Here is a 17846-nt window from a genome sequence, read left to right as displayed (position 1 = left end):
ATTTGGTCAAGAATTAGCTAAATCAGTTCCAGGGAAGCTCTTAAAATGACTGTTACTTGTTGAGTGTTCACTCTGTTACAGGCACGGGATTTATTCATTTACACACGTTACCTAGTTCAATCCTGTAATAATTAGAAGAGGTGGGTACACTTATTCCCATTTTAAAGATGAGTAAATATTGGCGAGGGTGAGATTTGAACCCAGGTACATGTAAGTTTGTTTCTTTGTTTGTTCATTCATTCTTTCAACAGATTCTGAGTTCTACTCTCTGTCAGGCTCTGTGTGTGATTAAATACCCCAAAATGATCTTTCTTCACTTCTGTGCTATTCTGCTTACCTTCCCTGAGTTTATTATTTTTCTTGAATGAATTTCTTTAAAATATTTTTGTAAACCTTTGAAGATTTTACCTTCCTTTTGTACTGTTTGGCCACAATGTACTTTAAAGCCCCCCAATGAGTTGTATTTAAAGGGATATAAACATCTTAGTGTAATTGATGATATAGAAATACTATAAGGAATATCTTCTCTCTTACAGCTGGTGATAAGCCCTTGCCCTGAAGCACAAAGATTGATAGCCCTGTACTTTCATCACTCCTGGGGTGAGTGCAGATGTTCCCATTTGTGTAAAGTGTCTGATTATTTTCTGAAACTTACTATTCACACAAATGATGCTCTTTAGCAATGAGTTGAACAAATTAAAAATGTTCTAGCAGCTTTTCTATTTTTTTAAAAAAGACTAATGTTTACCAATGAAAAATTTAGGTGCTTTTCTGTTTGCTTTTGACTACAGTGCTTAATTGTTAACACAGCAGTGTCTTTAATTCTAAAGAATGAACACTCAGAGAAGAAAGCATTCTCTCATCTTCCCCATTCTCTCCTGGAGTCACCAATCTTTAGTTATAGGGGACAAAAATCAATGAAAAGAACTGATTCTAGGCTCTAGCACTTTAAGATTCTGACACAAAGATTAAAAACAATCTGTATTTACTTTGTGATTAATGATATTACTGAATGTGTTTTGCACAGTTTGCATTATTTGGAAGGCGATGGTGGTGATGTTCTATTCCAAAAGGAATTCAGAGGAATCGTTTTTTTATGGCATCATTTAGCCCATTAATATTTAATTTTATACTTGGTATATTTCTGCTATCCTTTAATGATTTCCATATTTATTTATTGTTGATATTCCTTTACCTTTTCCATTATGCAATTATCATAGTAAATTAAGAGTGTTTTGCTTAATTACTACTACTGGACAATGACCTTATTCAAATTCTGTAGTATTTCCAACTATAGTAACTATTGGTATCTTTACAATAAATTTAACTTTTCTCAATTAGCTTAAGAGTGCCTTCTTTCCTTGCAATCAAAAGACCAAAATCAAATTATTCAGTCACATTTTAACCACTTACATATTTAGACCTCCACTGTGGCAGATGCCGTTGGTGCTCTGTTTGTTTTTCCTCAACATGAACCTCTTCGTGCTGAAGGCTGCTTAGTGCAAAAAGGTGTGAGTTTTTGAGGGATTTTTTCCAGTTGAGGGAGCATGCTCAGCCACGACATGAGGCAAGCTGGAAATTTATACCACTTATCCCGTTTATAATAACCACAAGTCAGTCTTTTCTCCTCTCTTCTACTGAAAGAGGTGTCAGGCTAACAGGAGCTAAGTAAACAATCTTTGTGATAATTTCTGTTCTGATGAGATGTTGGAAAGCAGTTTTCTGCAAGGCTTGTGTAATTAACCATTCACAGTAAAGAGTCTTACTGCAATTCAAAGCAAGTTATCTTGCTTATATTCTTTTTGAAGAGGAAATCAACTATAAAAGAAGCCTAGAAAGTCAAACTGCTGTCTTTTTTTCTTTTGTTAGGGTTCTTCTCCAAAGATTTTAATGTTTATTCATTGTGGGTCAATTCTGGATTTGGGGAGGTGTTGAATTATCAGGCTAACGATCAATTTTTATTTATTTATTTTTTATTTTAAAAAAATATATCTTTATTGATTTCAGAGAGAGAAAGGGAGAGGGGGAGAGAGAGAAACATCAATGATGAGAGAGTCGTTGGTCGGCTGCCTCCTGTATGTCCCTGACTGGGGATCGAGCCTGCAACCCGGGTATGTGCCCTGGCCCAGGAATCGAACCGCGATCTCCTGGATCCTAGGTCGATGCTCAACTGCTGAGCCACCCCCGGCTGGGCTAATGATCCATTTTTAACAGCCATGCTCCAGAAACTCCCAGAGGCCTGATATGAGAATGGGACCCAGTTCTCTCCTTCTCTCAGCCTCCCGACTCAGGATTTCTTGAGTCTGTTGTACAATGGGATCAGCTGTATTGCATAGGGAAGTAGATAAGAGAGAAATAATTGCGAAGGGGAGGTATAGTGAGCTTTGGAGGAGAGGGCCTGGCAAGGGGAACATGGGGAAAGAGAGGGCCTGGCAAGGGGAACATGGGGAAAGACTAGAACATACAGCTGCAGGGTGGGTAACATTACAGACTCAAGATTCATGAATGGAGACATCTTGTACCAGATTGGGATGGAGAAACAAAGAGAGGACAGCTCTGTGCTGCTGAGAATGAATGAATAGGGGTAGACTGTGCACATTGGGGACAAGACTCAGAAGGAAGGCAACATCGGTTTTATATTTTGGTGTTATGTGCCTGGCTGGTTCACCCTCAGTTTTACTTCCACTTATTGATAAACACATGGGAAAATCCTTAAAATATGCATTGAATGCTAATGGGGTCACTTCTAAAATCCCAGAACCCAGAGGTCCAAAGTAGCTCTGTTCTTGTTTCCTGTTGGGATGCAAGGCAACATAACATATTTATATTGACTGTACAGAATTCCTGTGGGTAAACAGATTTGTGATGTTTCATACCCTTTGTGTAAAACTGTGGGGTAGGGGAAATGGTATACGTTTTAATGATATGTTCCCTCCTCATGTTGGAATTTTGATTGCTAGAGAAACCAATGATACTAAAAATAATTTAAATGTCAAAATTCAGAATGTTAACTTAAATTTTAAGGTTCCTGACCAGAAACCATAATTATTAGATAACTGTTCCCCAGGGAAAGACTTTTACTTGAAAACCTACATTTAAGAGGCTTTCTCAGAAAATTAGTTAAAAACAAGCTGCTTCCTTATTAGTATTAATGGTTTAATAAACTGTTTATTTAACCATAATCACTCATAGTTCTGTAAGTTTAAAATTTATTTCATTTTTTGGTGCAGACTATTCTCTGCCTCTTTTATTGCAAGATGGACTTTGCTTATATTTTTCTACAATTCCTGTCTGCATTTTGGAGATCAAGACCACACCTGTAGCTTCTGAGGGAAAGGTATGATAATTGAGAGCATTATATCATATCTGTTTACAGTTGAGAAAAAAACCGAAGCTCAGAGAGTTAACTGCCTGAGGTTTCACAGTTACTAAAATGGAAGAGTTGAGATTCTAACACAAATTTGACTGATTCCAAAGCTACTTGTATTTGTCTGCTTGTGCTGCCATAACAAAATACCACAGACTGGGTGGCTTAACAGAAATTTATTTCCTCATAGTTCTGGAGGCAAGAAGTCCAAGATCAGTGTCAGTAGGGTTGTTTCCTTCTGAGGCTTCATCTGCTACATGGCCGTTTTCTCCCTTTGCCTTCACATGGTCTTCTTTCTGTGCCCATCTCTTCCCAGTCTCTTCTTCTAATAAGGATATCAATCATATTGGTTAAGGCCCACCTCAAGACTTGATTTAACTTTAATTACATTTTTATTCTGAAAGTGTCATTGTTATCAATCCAATCTGGCAGGCTCCAGAGTTCTTGGAAAAGCTCCTTAATTAATCCCATTGTCACTTCTATAACAGTACTCCCCCCACCCCCACCAAATAGTAATAATTTAAAAATGTTATTATTTTCACTTAAAAATGTTATTAAAAATTATAGACCTCTGGTGATATTTACTGGAATCCGGAAGTTGTTAGGAGGTGTTTGGAATGTTTAATAAGAATCCAAAGAAATTGTGAGGGATGACTTTTTCCTGCTGAACTCCCAATTTCCATAAGAGCTGTTCTATAAAGGAATACACCAGAGAGTAAATCAGAGCACTACCCTCAACCTGCCTTCCTCCTGGGAGCCAAATCTAATGGGAAGAGGCAGGGCCTTCCCTTCCACTCTCATCTATCAAGAGCAGGTTCTCCTATTACTTCCTCTTCTCCCACAATAGTGAGTTTGTCCATGGATATCTACTGCTGAAGTTGCCAGAGGCAAAATTAACTACCAATTTACTCTTGGACACCAAGCTCACTGTTAATAATCCTGCTTGACAGCCTATTGAGAGCTTCCTGAATTAGGAAGAGCTAATAGATTTTAGTTTGCACAACAAATCAGAATGATTTATTGGTAGTGACTATCTAGGTGAGGGTAGTGTTAGGAAGGTTGTGAGGCCATTTTTTTTTTTTTTTTAAGGAAAGAATGGTATAATCAATTAATGAGGTCTGCCATGGGAGAGGGACTAGTAACATACGTGTAAATTTTCTTGCATCACTAATAAATTCAGGGCTACAGTTTATTGAGATCTTACCTTGTGCCAGGTACTGGGCTCAGCCTGGTACATTCATTATGTCAGTGAATCTTCACAACTCTGCAGGATAGGTGTAATACATCCCTGTTGTAAGACTAAAGTAACAGGCATATGGAATTAAATATCTAACCCAAGATCACCCAGCTAATAAGAGCCAGAGCAGGATTTGAACCCTGGCAATCACGATGTAGACTCCTTGCAATAATATTCCAAATGTATGGATTAAGATTTGAGCTGAGACTGCCATAGGCAGAGCTGAGATGCTCCACTCGGCTGAGACTAGAGGGTACCACTAAGGACCAGGGAGCACCACTTCCTTAGATGTGTCCTTGATACAGCTTTTTTGGTTTGGAGATGGGGGGTGAAGGTAGAAGCGGGATTTGGGGAGGAGGACTTGTCTTTCCAAGTTAAGTCTACACATATTTAATGAGCACCTGCTCTGTGCCAAGCATTTGAGGATGTAGCAGAGTTCTTAGCGCTCAAGGAGCTCAAGTTAAGGGAGATTGACAGTAAACACATAAGATAATGTCAGGCCAGGTAAATGTTGTGGAGATGCTTAAATAGGGTTACTGGGTAGGAATGAGTGGGGGGTGGGGGGAGGGCTAATAGTCAGGGATGAAGGCTTCTTGAAAAAGATTCTGGAAGATGGAAAAGAGACAGCTATGGGGAAACCTGGGGACAAGCACCCCACACAGAAGGATCAACAAAGGCAAGGATCCTGCCCTATAGGTTACTTGTCATGTTGGAAGGGAAAAGGCGTATTTGCCATTACCTTGTTCAAGACTAAAGACATGGCCGTGCTACAGGGATTGTTTGGGGTCCCCCGGCACAAAACCCCTTGGTGGGAGAGGTAGAGGCAAGTGATTTGTCCTCTCTCTTCTCTTACCTCCACCCTCTGAATGTGTTATGTCAGTAAATTAGTAAGGGGGTCACACATTTGTATGGAAAAGAATATGAATTACAGCATGCCTTTTAGAAAGTGCATATTGATAACATAGTGGTCACACACCGATCAAACTAGTAGTAGAGAGAATACCTTTATTAACACAATTTAGAGAGTTTATATATTTTTTTGAATGATACTTTTTTTCACTTTTATTGATTTTATATATATATATATATATATAAATGGAAACATCGGTTTGTTGTTCCATTTATTTATGCATTCATTGGTTGAGTCTTGTATGTGCCCTGACTGGGGATTGAACCCTCAACCTTGGCATATCAAGACAGCATTCTAACCAGCTGAGCTACCTGGTAGGGCTGAGAGTTTATCTTTGTAAAGTAGAGAATACTTTAGAAAATTCAAGAGAAGGGGGAAGTCATTTTCACTAGTCACATATTTCCCATTTGTTCTAGACACATGATCTTTTGGAAGAGCTGTGGAGGGATGGACACGTGAGGTTTAGGGATTTAGGGAAATGACAGGCCTTTTTTTTTTCCCCTTTGAGTCTTTTCCAGCATTGATTTGTGGTTGATTTACATTAGTTTATGTATTGCTTTAAAGTAAAAGAATATATATGTGTTTTATGATCATTATATATAGGACTATATGTATAGGATTATATATAAGAATATATAGGATATTATATATAGGACTAAAAGCCTGAATTAGCATTTGCAAAATGGCTTAACCAAGCTTCTTCCTCAGACAAAACCTCTAGTATTGCTGACCCACGTGCCTATGATTGTTTAAGAAGCATTTATCAGGCCCTAACTGTGTACCTAACTATATACTCAAATTCTGTAAGAGATGAAATTAAAAGCAGAAAAGTCATTATTTGTACCCTTGAAAAACCTGCTTTTATTTGGGGAATAGTTTTATAAGTATTTGAAAGAGCTAAGGAGCAAATCTAAGACAATTTGGAAAAAAATGATAACTAAGATTATCTAGTACATTATAGTTTGTGGATCATTTTCACATACCTTTCTTTTTTCACCCTCCCATAGTCTTTTAATAGTTATTAATATTATCCTCATTTCACAGATGAGGACACTGAGGCTTAGAGAGGTCAAATACTCAAGACAACTAGTAAGGGTCAGATACAAGACACTATAGTAGTTAAGACCATGGGCTCTGGGGTCAGACAGATTGTGTTCTCAATTTTGGCTCCAGTCTTATTAGTTTTGTCAACTTGGGCAAATTCCTACCCCCTCTAAGCCTGAGTTAACTCATTTGTAAGGAAAACAATAGTATTCACTTTTTACAGGTATTATACTAAATGAGAAATGTGTTAACGATGCTTAGCCCAGTGCTGGGACCACTGTATGCACTCCATGAATGTAGCTTTTGCTATGCGGTGATGGTGAGCCAGGATTGAGTCCTTGCTTTGTTAGTCTCTGAAATACAAGGCTCCTCATGTGGTGTGGACTCCAGTGTCCTCCTCCTTAGGCTCACAACATGGCCCAGCCACTTACAAGTATGACCATGGCCAAGTTACTTAACTGCTCTGTGTCTCCGTGTCCTCACTTGTAAACTGGGGGGTAATATAGTGCCTACCTCAGAGGCTAATGTGAAGATAAAATGATTTATTACAGATACAGTATTCGGAACAGTGCTTAGCACACAGTAAGTTCCCTAAAGGATGAAAGATGGAGATGGGGTGAGTTTAGCTAGGAAAGCTTCTTCCAAGAAGCATTTGTCACTTACATCCTGATGGCACAAATACCGGCAGGAACTGAAATGGCACATCCTCTGATCATCCACCTCGCACAGTTGGGGGAGGCATCGTGGCTAGCTTTGCAAACCTGTCTCTACCGCCTCTCTTGCACCTGTCAAAACTGCAGGGGCTGCTGAGCAACACATAAAAAATCTAATTTACAATAAAGTCATTTTTTTTCCACATACATCTATCCACACTTGAAGGTGGCAAAACACGTTTGAGAATTCGCCATCCCACATAGAGGGTATGAACTTGTCAGCTTGTTCTGTCAACAGGCTTGATGTCTGAGCACTGTTGTCATCACAGAGCTGCTTGTTATCTGCCAGGCTTGATTGTTTCCCGCTCAAGTGGGAATTGAAGTTTCTTTAACCGGAGAAGAAAGCTTTACCGAGTCCCAGATTTAATTAAAAGCCACAGCCCTTGACTTTGTAAAGTGGAAGGTTGGTCTCTCTGTGCCCTCAGTGGCATTTGGTCGCATGGCTCTAAGGCCCTTGCCCATCTCGCTCCTTCCCTATCTTCACTTTTCATTACCTTTCTCTTCCAAAGCCTGTCTAATGGAGGCGGGAATAAGCTCAGCTTTGTTTGCTACTCTAAGTATTTGACAAATTATGTTACAATTTATTGTACACATATGCTTACATATATGACCTTGTTTAGTCCTCACATGACCCCCTGAGGATTTGAACATTGACCTGTTTGATGACAGAGCCAGGAATTTAAGCCCTGATGCTTGCAAAGAGCTTGCCTCCCTTGCCTTTAAGTCACAGATGTTTCAGCTTTTGTAATAGGGTACTGTAGTTTAATTGTATTGCTTACATTTCGGACAACTAAGAAGGGTCAAATATAAGCAAGTCGTAGATTTAATTTAAAAAAGAGGAGGAAATAATCCTAGATCCAGAAATTAAATTAGATGAATCCTGGTGGCTTCTAATAAATGTCGTTCAAATGGGTTTTATTAAAATCTGCCTGGGTAATAGGAAATGGGTAGATCTCTGGCTTTGGTGTCAGACCCATGGGGGATTAAACTCTGACTCCACTCATAGTCTTGGACAAGTTATCTCATCTATTAAAGGACCTTAATTTTGACAACTACAAAACTGATAAAATTCTTAAGATATAGTGTGGTGGTGAGGACTGAATAAGATAATATACGTAAAGCACTCAGTTCATGGTTACTTCTAAATTAGCTTATATTTCTCTCTTTGAATCACACCTCTCCTTTAGTGGACGTAGGAGGGGACATTTTCCAAAAAAACCACAACATGAATGTGATTTTATTATAAAAGAAACAATAGTCTTTGCCATGACCTGTCCAGACAGGTAAGAATAAACGATCTTAAAAATTAAAGCAAAAGCGACTAGTGAGGCAAAAAAAATACATAAAAAATATATTTTTTAGTAGTGGCATCCTGCATTAAATAAGAGTTATTTTAGGCTGCCATTATAGGCTTTTAAATTAATTTTTGGGAAACCATTGCCAAATAGCAAAAGAAATTAAATAAAATTAATAGAATTTTCAGCTTCTTAGAGGACTCTCCATTGTTATACAGCATAATTGCCAGGAGAAGTGAGGGTACATTTTGAATATGAGCAATGGCCTTAGGAGACCCCAGACTGCACTTGGAGAAAGCAGTTTGAACTTAGGTTGTTTTGCTCTGGAGGGTGCCAGTTTCCTGTCTAATTGATGATGCTCAGTGCCAAGGTCGACTCTCTTAGAAAACAAGTGATACAGATGTGGGCATCTTTTTGTTGCTCTGTTGGGTATAAAAAGGGCATACAGCCTCATTGATAACCTAAGAATCATAAAATGTAACTTAGGGATGTTGCTTTTTCCATAAGTTGGCTTTGGGGATAGTTATTTTGAAAACACCTCTCGTAAAACTGTTTAATTGTAGACAAAAGTTTAAGTGAAAATGTCATTTTCTTGGTGGAAACAGAATCACACTTTAGAACAAGGATATGTTTAATGAGAATTCAAGAATTATTTTTCTTTCTTTAGAGGTACTGTCTATCCCTTCCTATTGGCAACTTCTGCCACATCAATTTTAAGAATAAACTATGGAGAAATGATCAAGTTCCATCCATTAAGTAAATGTGATTTATCCTTTAGTTTTTTTAAACCAAATGGCTGGGTGGTTTTCACAAAGAAAGATGTTTTGTTGTGTTAAATGACTAATGGTACAATTTGTTTTACATTACCAAAAAAGGAGAACAATTGACATGAGAGCTCTTTTGGAAAGGGTTTTTTGAAGAAGCACTTTATCTCCCCAGAATGGGGCACCTGAAGCAGCAGTGACGGTCCTAATCAATCCTCCTTTGTTTCAGAAAATTGAAGACTGTTTAAAAAAAAAAAAGAATAAAATGCCAGGAAAAGACAGAGATTCTAGAAAAAGCACTGAACAGAAAGAAAAGCTGATGGATTTAAAATGTTAATATTTGCATGTTCTCCTTTTGTAACATCTTATCTTTCATAGGCTTTAAAAGTATAAAGGTGTTAATGTAAGAAATCATTCAAACCTGGAAGAATTTTTGTGAATTTGAGCCAAACTGTCAACAATTGCCGGGAATCAGAACCTCAAGGGATTGTGATAATGCTTTGGAGAATGGCAGTTTGCACCTTGCTTTATAGGTTATAATCAAAGGGGCGGGGGGGGGGGGGGGGGGGATGTAAGTGGGTTACATGAAACCCATTGGTAATAGATTAGGGAGGCGGGAGAAGGCAAAGCAGGGAAACTGCTGGGATTGGATGAAAAGTAAAATGATAGACACACACTTTTTTTATATAGGTGGGTACAGGGTAGTTAACCATCAATAACCGGTTAACAAGACATCAATAACAGTGAGAAGATTCTTGGTCTGTGCCCTGGTGCATTGAAGGCCAGGAAAAAGGGGAAGTTACTTTGTTTTGCAAAGGCCTGTGTTATCAGGTATTGTTATCTCAGATGCCAAAGACTGCCCACAGGTTTAGGTGAGGTGAAAATTAACCTTTGTTAGGGAAAAATACTGCCTCAGGACATGGCTATAACCATAAACTGCTTATATTTAAAAATTTTTAATTTTAGACCATCTGTTGTGGTTATTTTAGGTCTCTGAGTTTGCAAGGCCACCTTGCAGGCCTTCTCTGAGCTTGTCAGATTTAGCATGTGGCTCCTTTTCATCCACAAAGGTAAGGATAGCGTGTTAAAATAAATGCTTGATGTTTTTTCAAGATCAAAATTCATCTCGATCTGAAAGGCTTCTGCTTTTTTTTTTTTTTTTTTAACTTCTTTTACTGTGGGTAATTGATTGTGCATACATATCTTTCTCCTGTATTTGAAATCAGCCCTGTGTTAACTGAGGTCCTGAGCACTGATAAAACTGAGATAGGATGGGAGAAAATGGAAACCTCCAATCTGGTGACTTTAGAAAACCCTCTCCTAAGATTTTTCTCTTTCCTTTGCTCCTAATCACCATCCTTTTCATTGCCATATCATTGAAGATAATGTAGCTCAGTTAAAAAAAAAAAAATTACTGGAGGTTGATTTAAGAAAAATAAAAGAAACAACTAAATTCTGAAAAAAAAAAAAAAATCTACATTCATAGAGGATATAATAATTAAACCTCCATAAGGATAATAGACTGTCCTGAACTTAATGAGAAATTGTATTTTTAAAGATAGTGAATACTAATTAAGTATCTTGGGAATATATACATATTTTTGGAAAAGTATCTTGGGAATATATACATATTTTTGGAAAAGGCAAGTTGGCAGATATATGCTAGCTATTCCTGTATAACAACTCCAAAATATAGTTTAAAACAACAACTAATTATTATTTCTCACGAATCTACATGTCAGTTGGGTGATTTTGCTGATCTTCACTTGGTTTGGCTGATGCTTTGATTTTAGCTGGGGCTTAATCGCTGGCTTCCAGCAGAATCTCTTTTTTCAAGCCTCTGTGTGTATGTGTTTATATGTAAAGTTTGCTATTTTCCTATTGGTCTAAACAGGTCATATGGCCAAGCCCAGATTCAAATTGGGTCAGAACTACAGAGAGAGGCAGAGAGCATGTATATAGAGAGGACATTGAATGGGACCATTAATGCAATGACCAAGAAAGCCATTGATTGAGACTTTAGCTACCCTAAAGTTAAAGTGAGTGAAAATTGATATGGTGGGTAATACCTTAGCATCTACTAAAGAAATCATGATTAAGATATGGAATAACCCATGAAGGCTTCCTTTAGGAGGAGAATAAAGGGAAGCCCATTTCAGGTGGGAGAAAGCTATATTGTGTGAATAAGCCATATTTAATGGAGATATAATCACTTATGTTACCAGTTCCAAATTGATAGACATGTAGGTTCTATCATTTCTGTCTCAATCGATGATCTATATATGAATCTCTGTGTCTTTTTTATAAAGGTAAATGGTATACTTATGCATACAAACCAAGCAAATATACTTATAAGATACAGTATTAGAAATGGAATTGCTAATTCAAGTAGATTTACAAACTAATATAGATATTTTCAAATTGCCATCTAAACAGTCTACAGAAATTTATATTCCTTTTAGCAGTGTGTGAGACTTTTTTCCTCATTTTATCAAACTTTTGAATCTTTCCTAATCTACTATTTGAGAAATAGTACCTTGTGATTTTTAGTTAAATGTAAATCAAGCTATAATGTTTTCACATATATAGACCATCTGTATTTCTTGTAAGCTGTCCATTCATCTCTTTACCCATATTTTTTTTAAAAAAAGTCTAACTCTTATAATTCTTTGTTTTGACTTTCAATTTAATTTTCAGTGTTTTCTTTTAACTTTTGACCTTTATTTAATGCTTTACACTCTTTTTATGTTAATATTTTTCTTCTTTACTCCCAATATGTTTTTTCCCCCTTATATAAAGTTCTTTATTTCACTCCTTATAATTTTTAATTCTCTTATTTTATAATTAATCTTTTGGTTTTAACCCCTCCTTAACCTAGCATTGAACTCTTACTCTCTGAGCCAGAGCCCCTCAGGGCATAATGGGGGCTGCTTCTGCAGCTGTCCTGTCACCCCTCCTACCTCCTTAATGAATCTCTTACCCTTTGATCTTCGCCTTGGGTACCTCAGAATACTCAATAGCTGACCCTGCCCCAGGGCAACTCCTATTTTCTCTTTAACAGATGGTGCTTTTGTTTTCCTGAACCAGTGCTAGTCTTGATAACTTGCACTATGCATAAACTATTTCCAAAAATCACTTCTGAGCAGTGATACTGGGGGTTTGTGAATGGGAAAAGAGATAGAGAATCTGTCCTTTGTACTTATACTTATCTGTACTGTTTGGAATGTTTCCATAATGACGTAGAACTTTCATAAAATACACAAATTAAAGATTAATAAATCTTGCATTCTTCAACATTTATAGACAATACCTGTAGGACAAACCATGTCGCTAGCATGCCAAAGGTGACGTGGGAAGCCAGTACTCTGCTTTGATATTGGTGAGAAACCTCTTGATAGATGTTTCTGGGACATGGCACTACAGAATGTCTGTACCCAAGTGGACAGCCCCTAAAGTGTTCTGCAATGGTCCCTGTTTTCTGATGTTCATGCCCTGTATAATCCTCCCCCTTAGGGTGTGAATGAGACCTGTGACCAACAGAATATGGCGGTGATGAGATGTCTCTCCCATGATTGTGTTACATTACATTAGGTAAGGCTGCTTGTTGTTAACTCTTGCTCTGCTCTCCTACTGGCTTTATAAAAGTGAAAAAACATTGCCATATTCTTCTCTTTGAATTTCTTTGAACTTATTTCCTACTTAGGCTATTCTCCTTCCTCCCTCTTTGCAAACTAATTCACTATTCATTATTCAATCATCCCTTCTGCAAAGCTTTTTCTGCCCTTTTATTGCCTTGCACATCCTTCTATTAGTGGATTCATCACACTACATTTTTGCATTTAAATGTCTATCTTCCTAAGTTGTGAGCTCTTTGTATCTCTGTTGCCTATCTCTAGCTCATAGTAGGCAGTCCACACATGTTAACTGGCTTTAAGTTATCAGGATTTCAGTGTGATATCAGGAAAATGTATCAACACTGACTCATAGGGTTGGCTCTACTGGCAATGTTCTTCCAGCGCCTTGATATTTGGGAAAGTGACACAGAGGTTATATCTTTTTAAAGGTAGCAAGAGGGGGAACTTTATGAGAATGTAAAATGGTGCAGCTGCTGTGGTGATCACTGTGGTGGTTCCTCAGAAAGTTAAACATAAAGTATTTTATGGATATGATCTAGTATTTCCACTGGATATATACCTAAAAGAATTGAAAATGGGGACTTAAACAGATACTTGACATCAGTGTTCATAGCAGCACTGTTCACAATAGCCAAAAGGTAGAAACAACCCAAATGTCCATTAACAGAGGAATGGATAAACAAAAATATATACAATATGTTTATAGTGTATATAATTATAATTATAATATAATAATAATTATATATTATTCAGCCTTGAAAAGGAAGGAAATTCTGATACATGCAAAAACATGGATGAATCTTAAAAACATTATACTAAGTGAAAGAAACCAGACATAAAAGGACATATATTACATGATTTTACTTGCATGAGGTACCAAGAACAGGCATATTCGTTGAGACAGAAAGCAAAATAATGGTTGCCAGGGGCTGAGGGGAAGAACTAACAGGGATTTATGGTCTAATGGTTACAGAGTTTCTGTTTTGGATGATGAAAAATTTCTGGAAATAGATAGTGGTGATGGTTATACAACATTGTGAATGTACCTAATGCCATTGTATACTTAAAAATGTTTAAAATGGTAAATGTTTAGTTATGTATATTTTGCCACAATAAAAAAAAGGTAACTCGGTCCCGTTGAGCTAAGAAAAGGGTAAAATTTATCTAGAGATTGAACTCACAGCTAAGGGTCCGGCCTCTTGTTCCAGGAAAAAGTTGATATCTAAAATCGGAGCCTGGTTCTACTCTACAAGTTACTTAGAGAGAAATAAAGAGAAAAAAAGAGAAATATCCCTTTGTTGCTTTTTATGAAATGAATTCAGATGCAAAGAACATTCCCCTGTCCATGTATTAGCCCTTAATATTTCCAAGTAATACTACAGTGATTGAATCAGTTTTGTTATTAGATCAATCACTCTGCAGTTAGAGACTAGTAAATGTTACAGTGTAACTGGAGATTTCTGCCTACCAGGCTAACCCTACATCAGTGATTGGCCTGTGCTGTTTCCTGCTTAAGCTGGGAAGGACAGCCTGAGCCTTTTTTGTTGCAGACTAACCTGAAGACCTGGGTCAGAGAGCACATCACGCTCCCCTCTCCAGAATTTCACCAAATAATCTTAGTGCAAACTGACGGAGGGAGTCGGGAAACAGACTGTATCTGTCTTCATTCGGCATGTGTTAAACACAGACAGCATGTGATTGTATTATAAACTCTGGTTCTGGAAACCTTTCCTAGTCCTGTTGCTGCTGCCATGGCAACTGCTAGAGCTTTTGGTTCTGTCTGGGCTCTTCCTCCAGCACTTGACTGCTGAAGCGTGGTTTCGGTTTAGTGCTGTAGGAAAGCCCAATTTCATAGACTGGGTGGCGGTCTCTGAATATTGTAAGCGGAATTGTGTCTACTTTTTGCTGCTCAGAGCTAAGTTGCTATTTGGGGTCTGAAGCCCTCTACCAGTGGGTGCTGCTCAGAGGACCTGGGTCTCTCCCTTCAGGTTGGGTGCTTATGTAACCTGAAGGCGTGATAGTCTGCTGCTTTTTCGTTGTGTGATTCCTACAGTGGAAAAATAACTACAGTTATGGTGGTGAGTAAGGGGGGATGCAGCAAAGAATTGAATGAAGTGCAACTATGTGCTGCTTTGGCAGTATAGGACAGTCTTGTTTTGGGTGCAGGGTCTCAGGTTGGTGTCATTATAATGCTTCTGGATAGAAGCAACAGCCAGCCCTAAGGAATATCCAGCAACAATTTAGAAAATGTTGTTTTTAATTTCCAATCATCTTAACATGATTTTCTAAGTTAGTGGATGAAATACAATATACAATCTAACAAGTTGATTTAAAAATTATTTTTAGACTTTGTTTTAATATAAGACATTTATAGGTCATTGTAGTATGTGACTAACAATTTTCAATGCTGGACTACTGTTCCCTTACAGTCTTTGTTGTTGTTTTTGTTTTAAATATATCTTTATTGATTTCAGAGAGAGGAAGGGAGAAGGAGAGAGAGGGATAGAACGTCAATGATGAGAGTCATTGATTGACTGCCTCCTGCACGCCCCCGACTGGGGATCGAGCCCGCAACCCAGGCATGTGCCCTGACTGGGAATAGAACCTCGATCTCCTGGATCCTAGGTGGATGCTCAACTGCTGAGCCACCCCTGACTGGGCTGTTGTTGTTTTTTTAATAAAGAAAAGTCATTTTGTGGGAAATTAGGAATAAATCCTTATACTTAAAATAGCTCCTTTCATAGGAGTACACAAAAGGCTCTGGGTCTAGGGATGGTGAGCTCTTAATGGAGTAGTAACAAGAAACTGGTGTTCTGCATAATAAGCATTTAGGAATTTGTAATTTATGACCTTTATCACTTTGCTGTGCTTCATATTTTTGCATTGCTTATCAAAGTGCATTCATGAATATTCATTAAACCCTTCCAAGCAAAATCCTGTGAATTAAAAGACCGATATTATCACTGTCTCATCTACTTTGTAAGAGGAGAGAAATGAAGATAGATTGAGTTTATTCTTTTCCTCTTAGAGAAATGTGGCTAGAATAATAATTCACTTGCCTAAAATTGGCAGGCAAGCATGGGAGGGAGGAGAAGAAGAAATGGAAGGGAAGAAGAAAGCACGTATGTTTTTAAATTTGACTTATGTTCCAACACACTGGACATTGGAAAGCAAGGCTCTTGGCTGCATCTTGACTTCAGATCATGTTGCTTCTACTGATGACTGTAAATAAATTCATAATGTTTAACATATCCCAACTCATGGTTCCCTTCTGTGTTCTTCACACCACGTTGCAATATGCTTGTTTGTGTTCTGTCAGTCTGTCTGAGGCTGATACCTTAACACGAATGAGTCCTTTGATCAGAATGGTGGAAGGTGCAGCCAGGAGCACATACCCTGGCCTCAGGAAAATGCTCAGCAGGGAGCATCCTAGAGCACCTGTTCCTAGGCCAGAGGCCACTTCTCCTGCTACAGAATGGGCCTTCCATCATGTGACCCCTGGAGTAAGGGCTCGTGCCTGGCAGAGCAGTTGCCGTCATGTACCATCTGTTTATCAAACCCTCTAAAATCACACTGCTCTTCCTGGTTGGCCTTCCTCTTTGGATTCAACTTTTTGTTGCCACTTTTGTTCATTAAGCTTTTACAGTTCGGTAAGACTTTTGGTTACATTCTGTATTTGAGTAAAATGTCTCTGTTTTGAAATTGAAGTTCAGTTTAACACATTTCTTACAACATCCATTTACACAGAAAAGATGTGTACAGATGCATATATATATGTGTAGCAGGAAGAACATTTGCTATTTTGAGGCTTGACAGAGAAATTGGGGGGTGTAGGTAAAAGGGAAAGGAGAGAGGTCTCTTTAGGGAAAGATAAGAGAAGGAAGTCAGAGATAGCAAGTAAGTTTAGAAACAGTGTTGCTTGATATGTATAAAATCCTTCATGTATTTTTATATAAAAATAAAAAACTGAAATCTTCCTCCCATCATAGTCCCCAGTTCATAGAGGTCACCTCTTCCTCCCACTTTCCCTGTCCATGTAGCATCCGTTATTATTTTCTCAGTAAGCTTTCCAGAGTTTCTCTGTGCATATACAAGCAAATGCATATATCTGTTTATTTCTTTGTTCATTCAAGATGTTATCAAGTGTTCTAGGCACAAAACAATGACTCCTGTCCCCCTCTCCTCCCAAAATTACATTTTAGCTGGAAGAGACAGATGATAAGCAATAGATGTAATAAATTTGAAAACAACATTTTCCATTAGATTAGTGGAAAAAAGGAAGAAAAAGAACATTAAAGAAGTAGACTCAATGTGGAAAGGTGGGTTGTAACGTCAGCATGGTGGTTAGAGGACACCTCATTGAAAAGGTGATATTTAAGATGTTTAAGCAATAACTTGAGTTGGAAAATACCTATGGAGGCTGAGGGCGGGGAGGGGAGTTCAATCCCATTCATAATGAGAAACATGGTTTTCACCTGTGTTTCCTATGTGGCCAATTGGCATTCTAAATTATACTGGGGCAGCGGGCACACACTGCCACACAGAAGTGGATACATATATTCCCCTTCAGTCAGCCCTCCTCAGGAAACCATCTTTCTTTCTTGGCATCTCACCAATGTCAGTAAGGGGACTTACACACATTATGTTCCTAACATATGTTTCTTTCTCTAGAAAGAAACCAGAAGCTGCATCAGCTCAGCTGTGGTGACCACATCTAGGAGGTAAAACAGCAAAGCGGGAGCAGCTCTGTTCCTTTGCCTCCAGCTGTGGCAGATGGTGCGTGGGGAGGGTAATACAAAATCCTCTCACTTATTGAGCACTTACTATCCACCCAGCATACTGCTAAGAATGTCATCTCATTGGACCCTCACGATGGACTTA

General features: G+C 38.1%; 1 long non-coding RNA gene across 1 annotated transcript; it reads left to right on the top strand.

Annotated features, from left to right (window-relative positions):
- The first annotated feature begins 581 nt into the window (after positions 1–581).
- On the top strand, positions 582–17651 carry LOC148094088 (uncharacterized). Its single transcript, XR_015714040.1, has 3 exons — positions 582–600; positions 3231–3337; positions 17637–17651. It is a non-coding gene; the product is annotated as an uncharacterized LOC148094088 (long non-coding RNA).
- Positions 17652–17846: the final 195 nt, after the last annotated feature.

The sequence above is a fragment of the Miniopterus natalensis genome, chromosome 1 (genome assembly GCF_054644295.1).
Source record: "Miniopterus natalensis isolate mMinNat1 chromosome 1, mMinNat1.hap1, whole genome shotgun sequence".
Taxonomy (NCBI): Eukaryota; Metazoa; Chordata; class Mammalia; order Chiroptera; family Miniopteridae; genus Miniopterus; species Miniopterus natalensis.
Note: the sequence above shows the minus strand (reverse complement) of the source record. Positions and strands in the feature narration are given on the sequence as shown.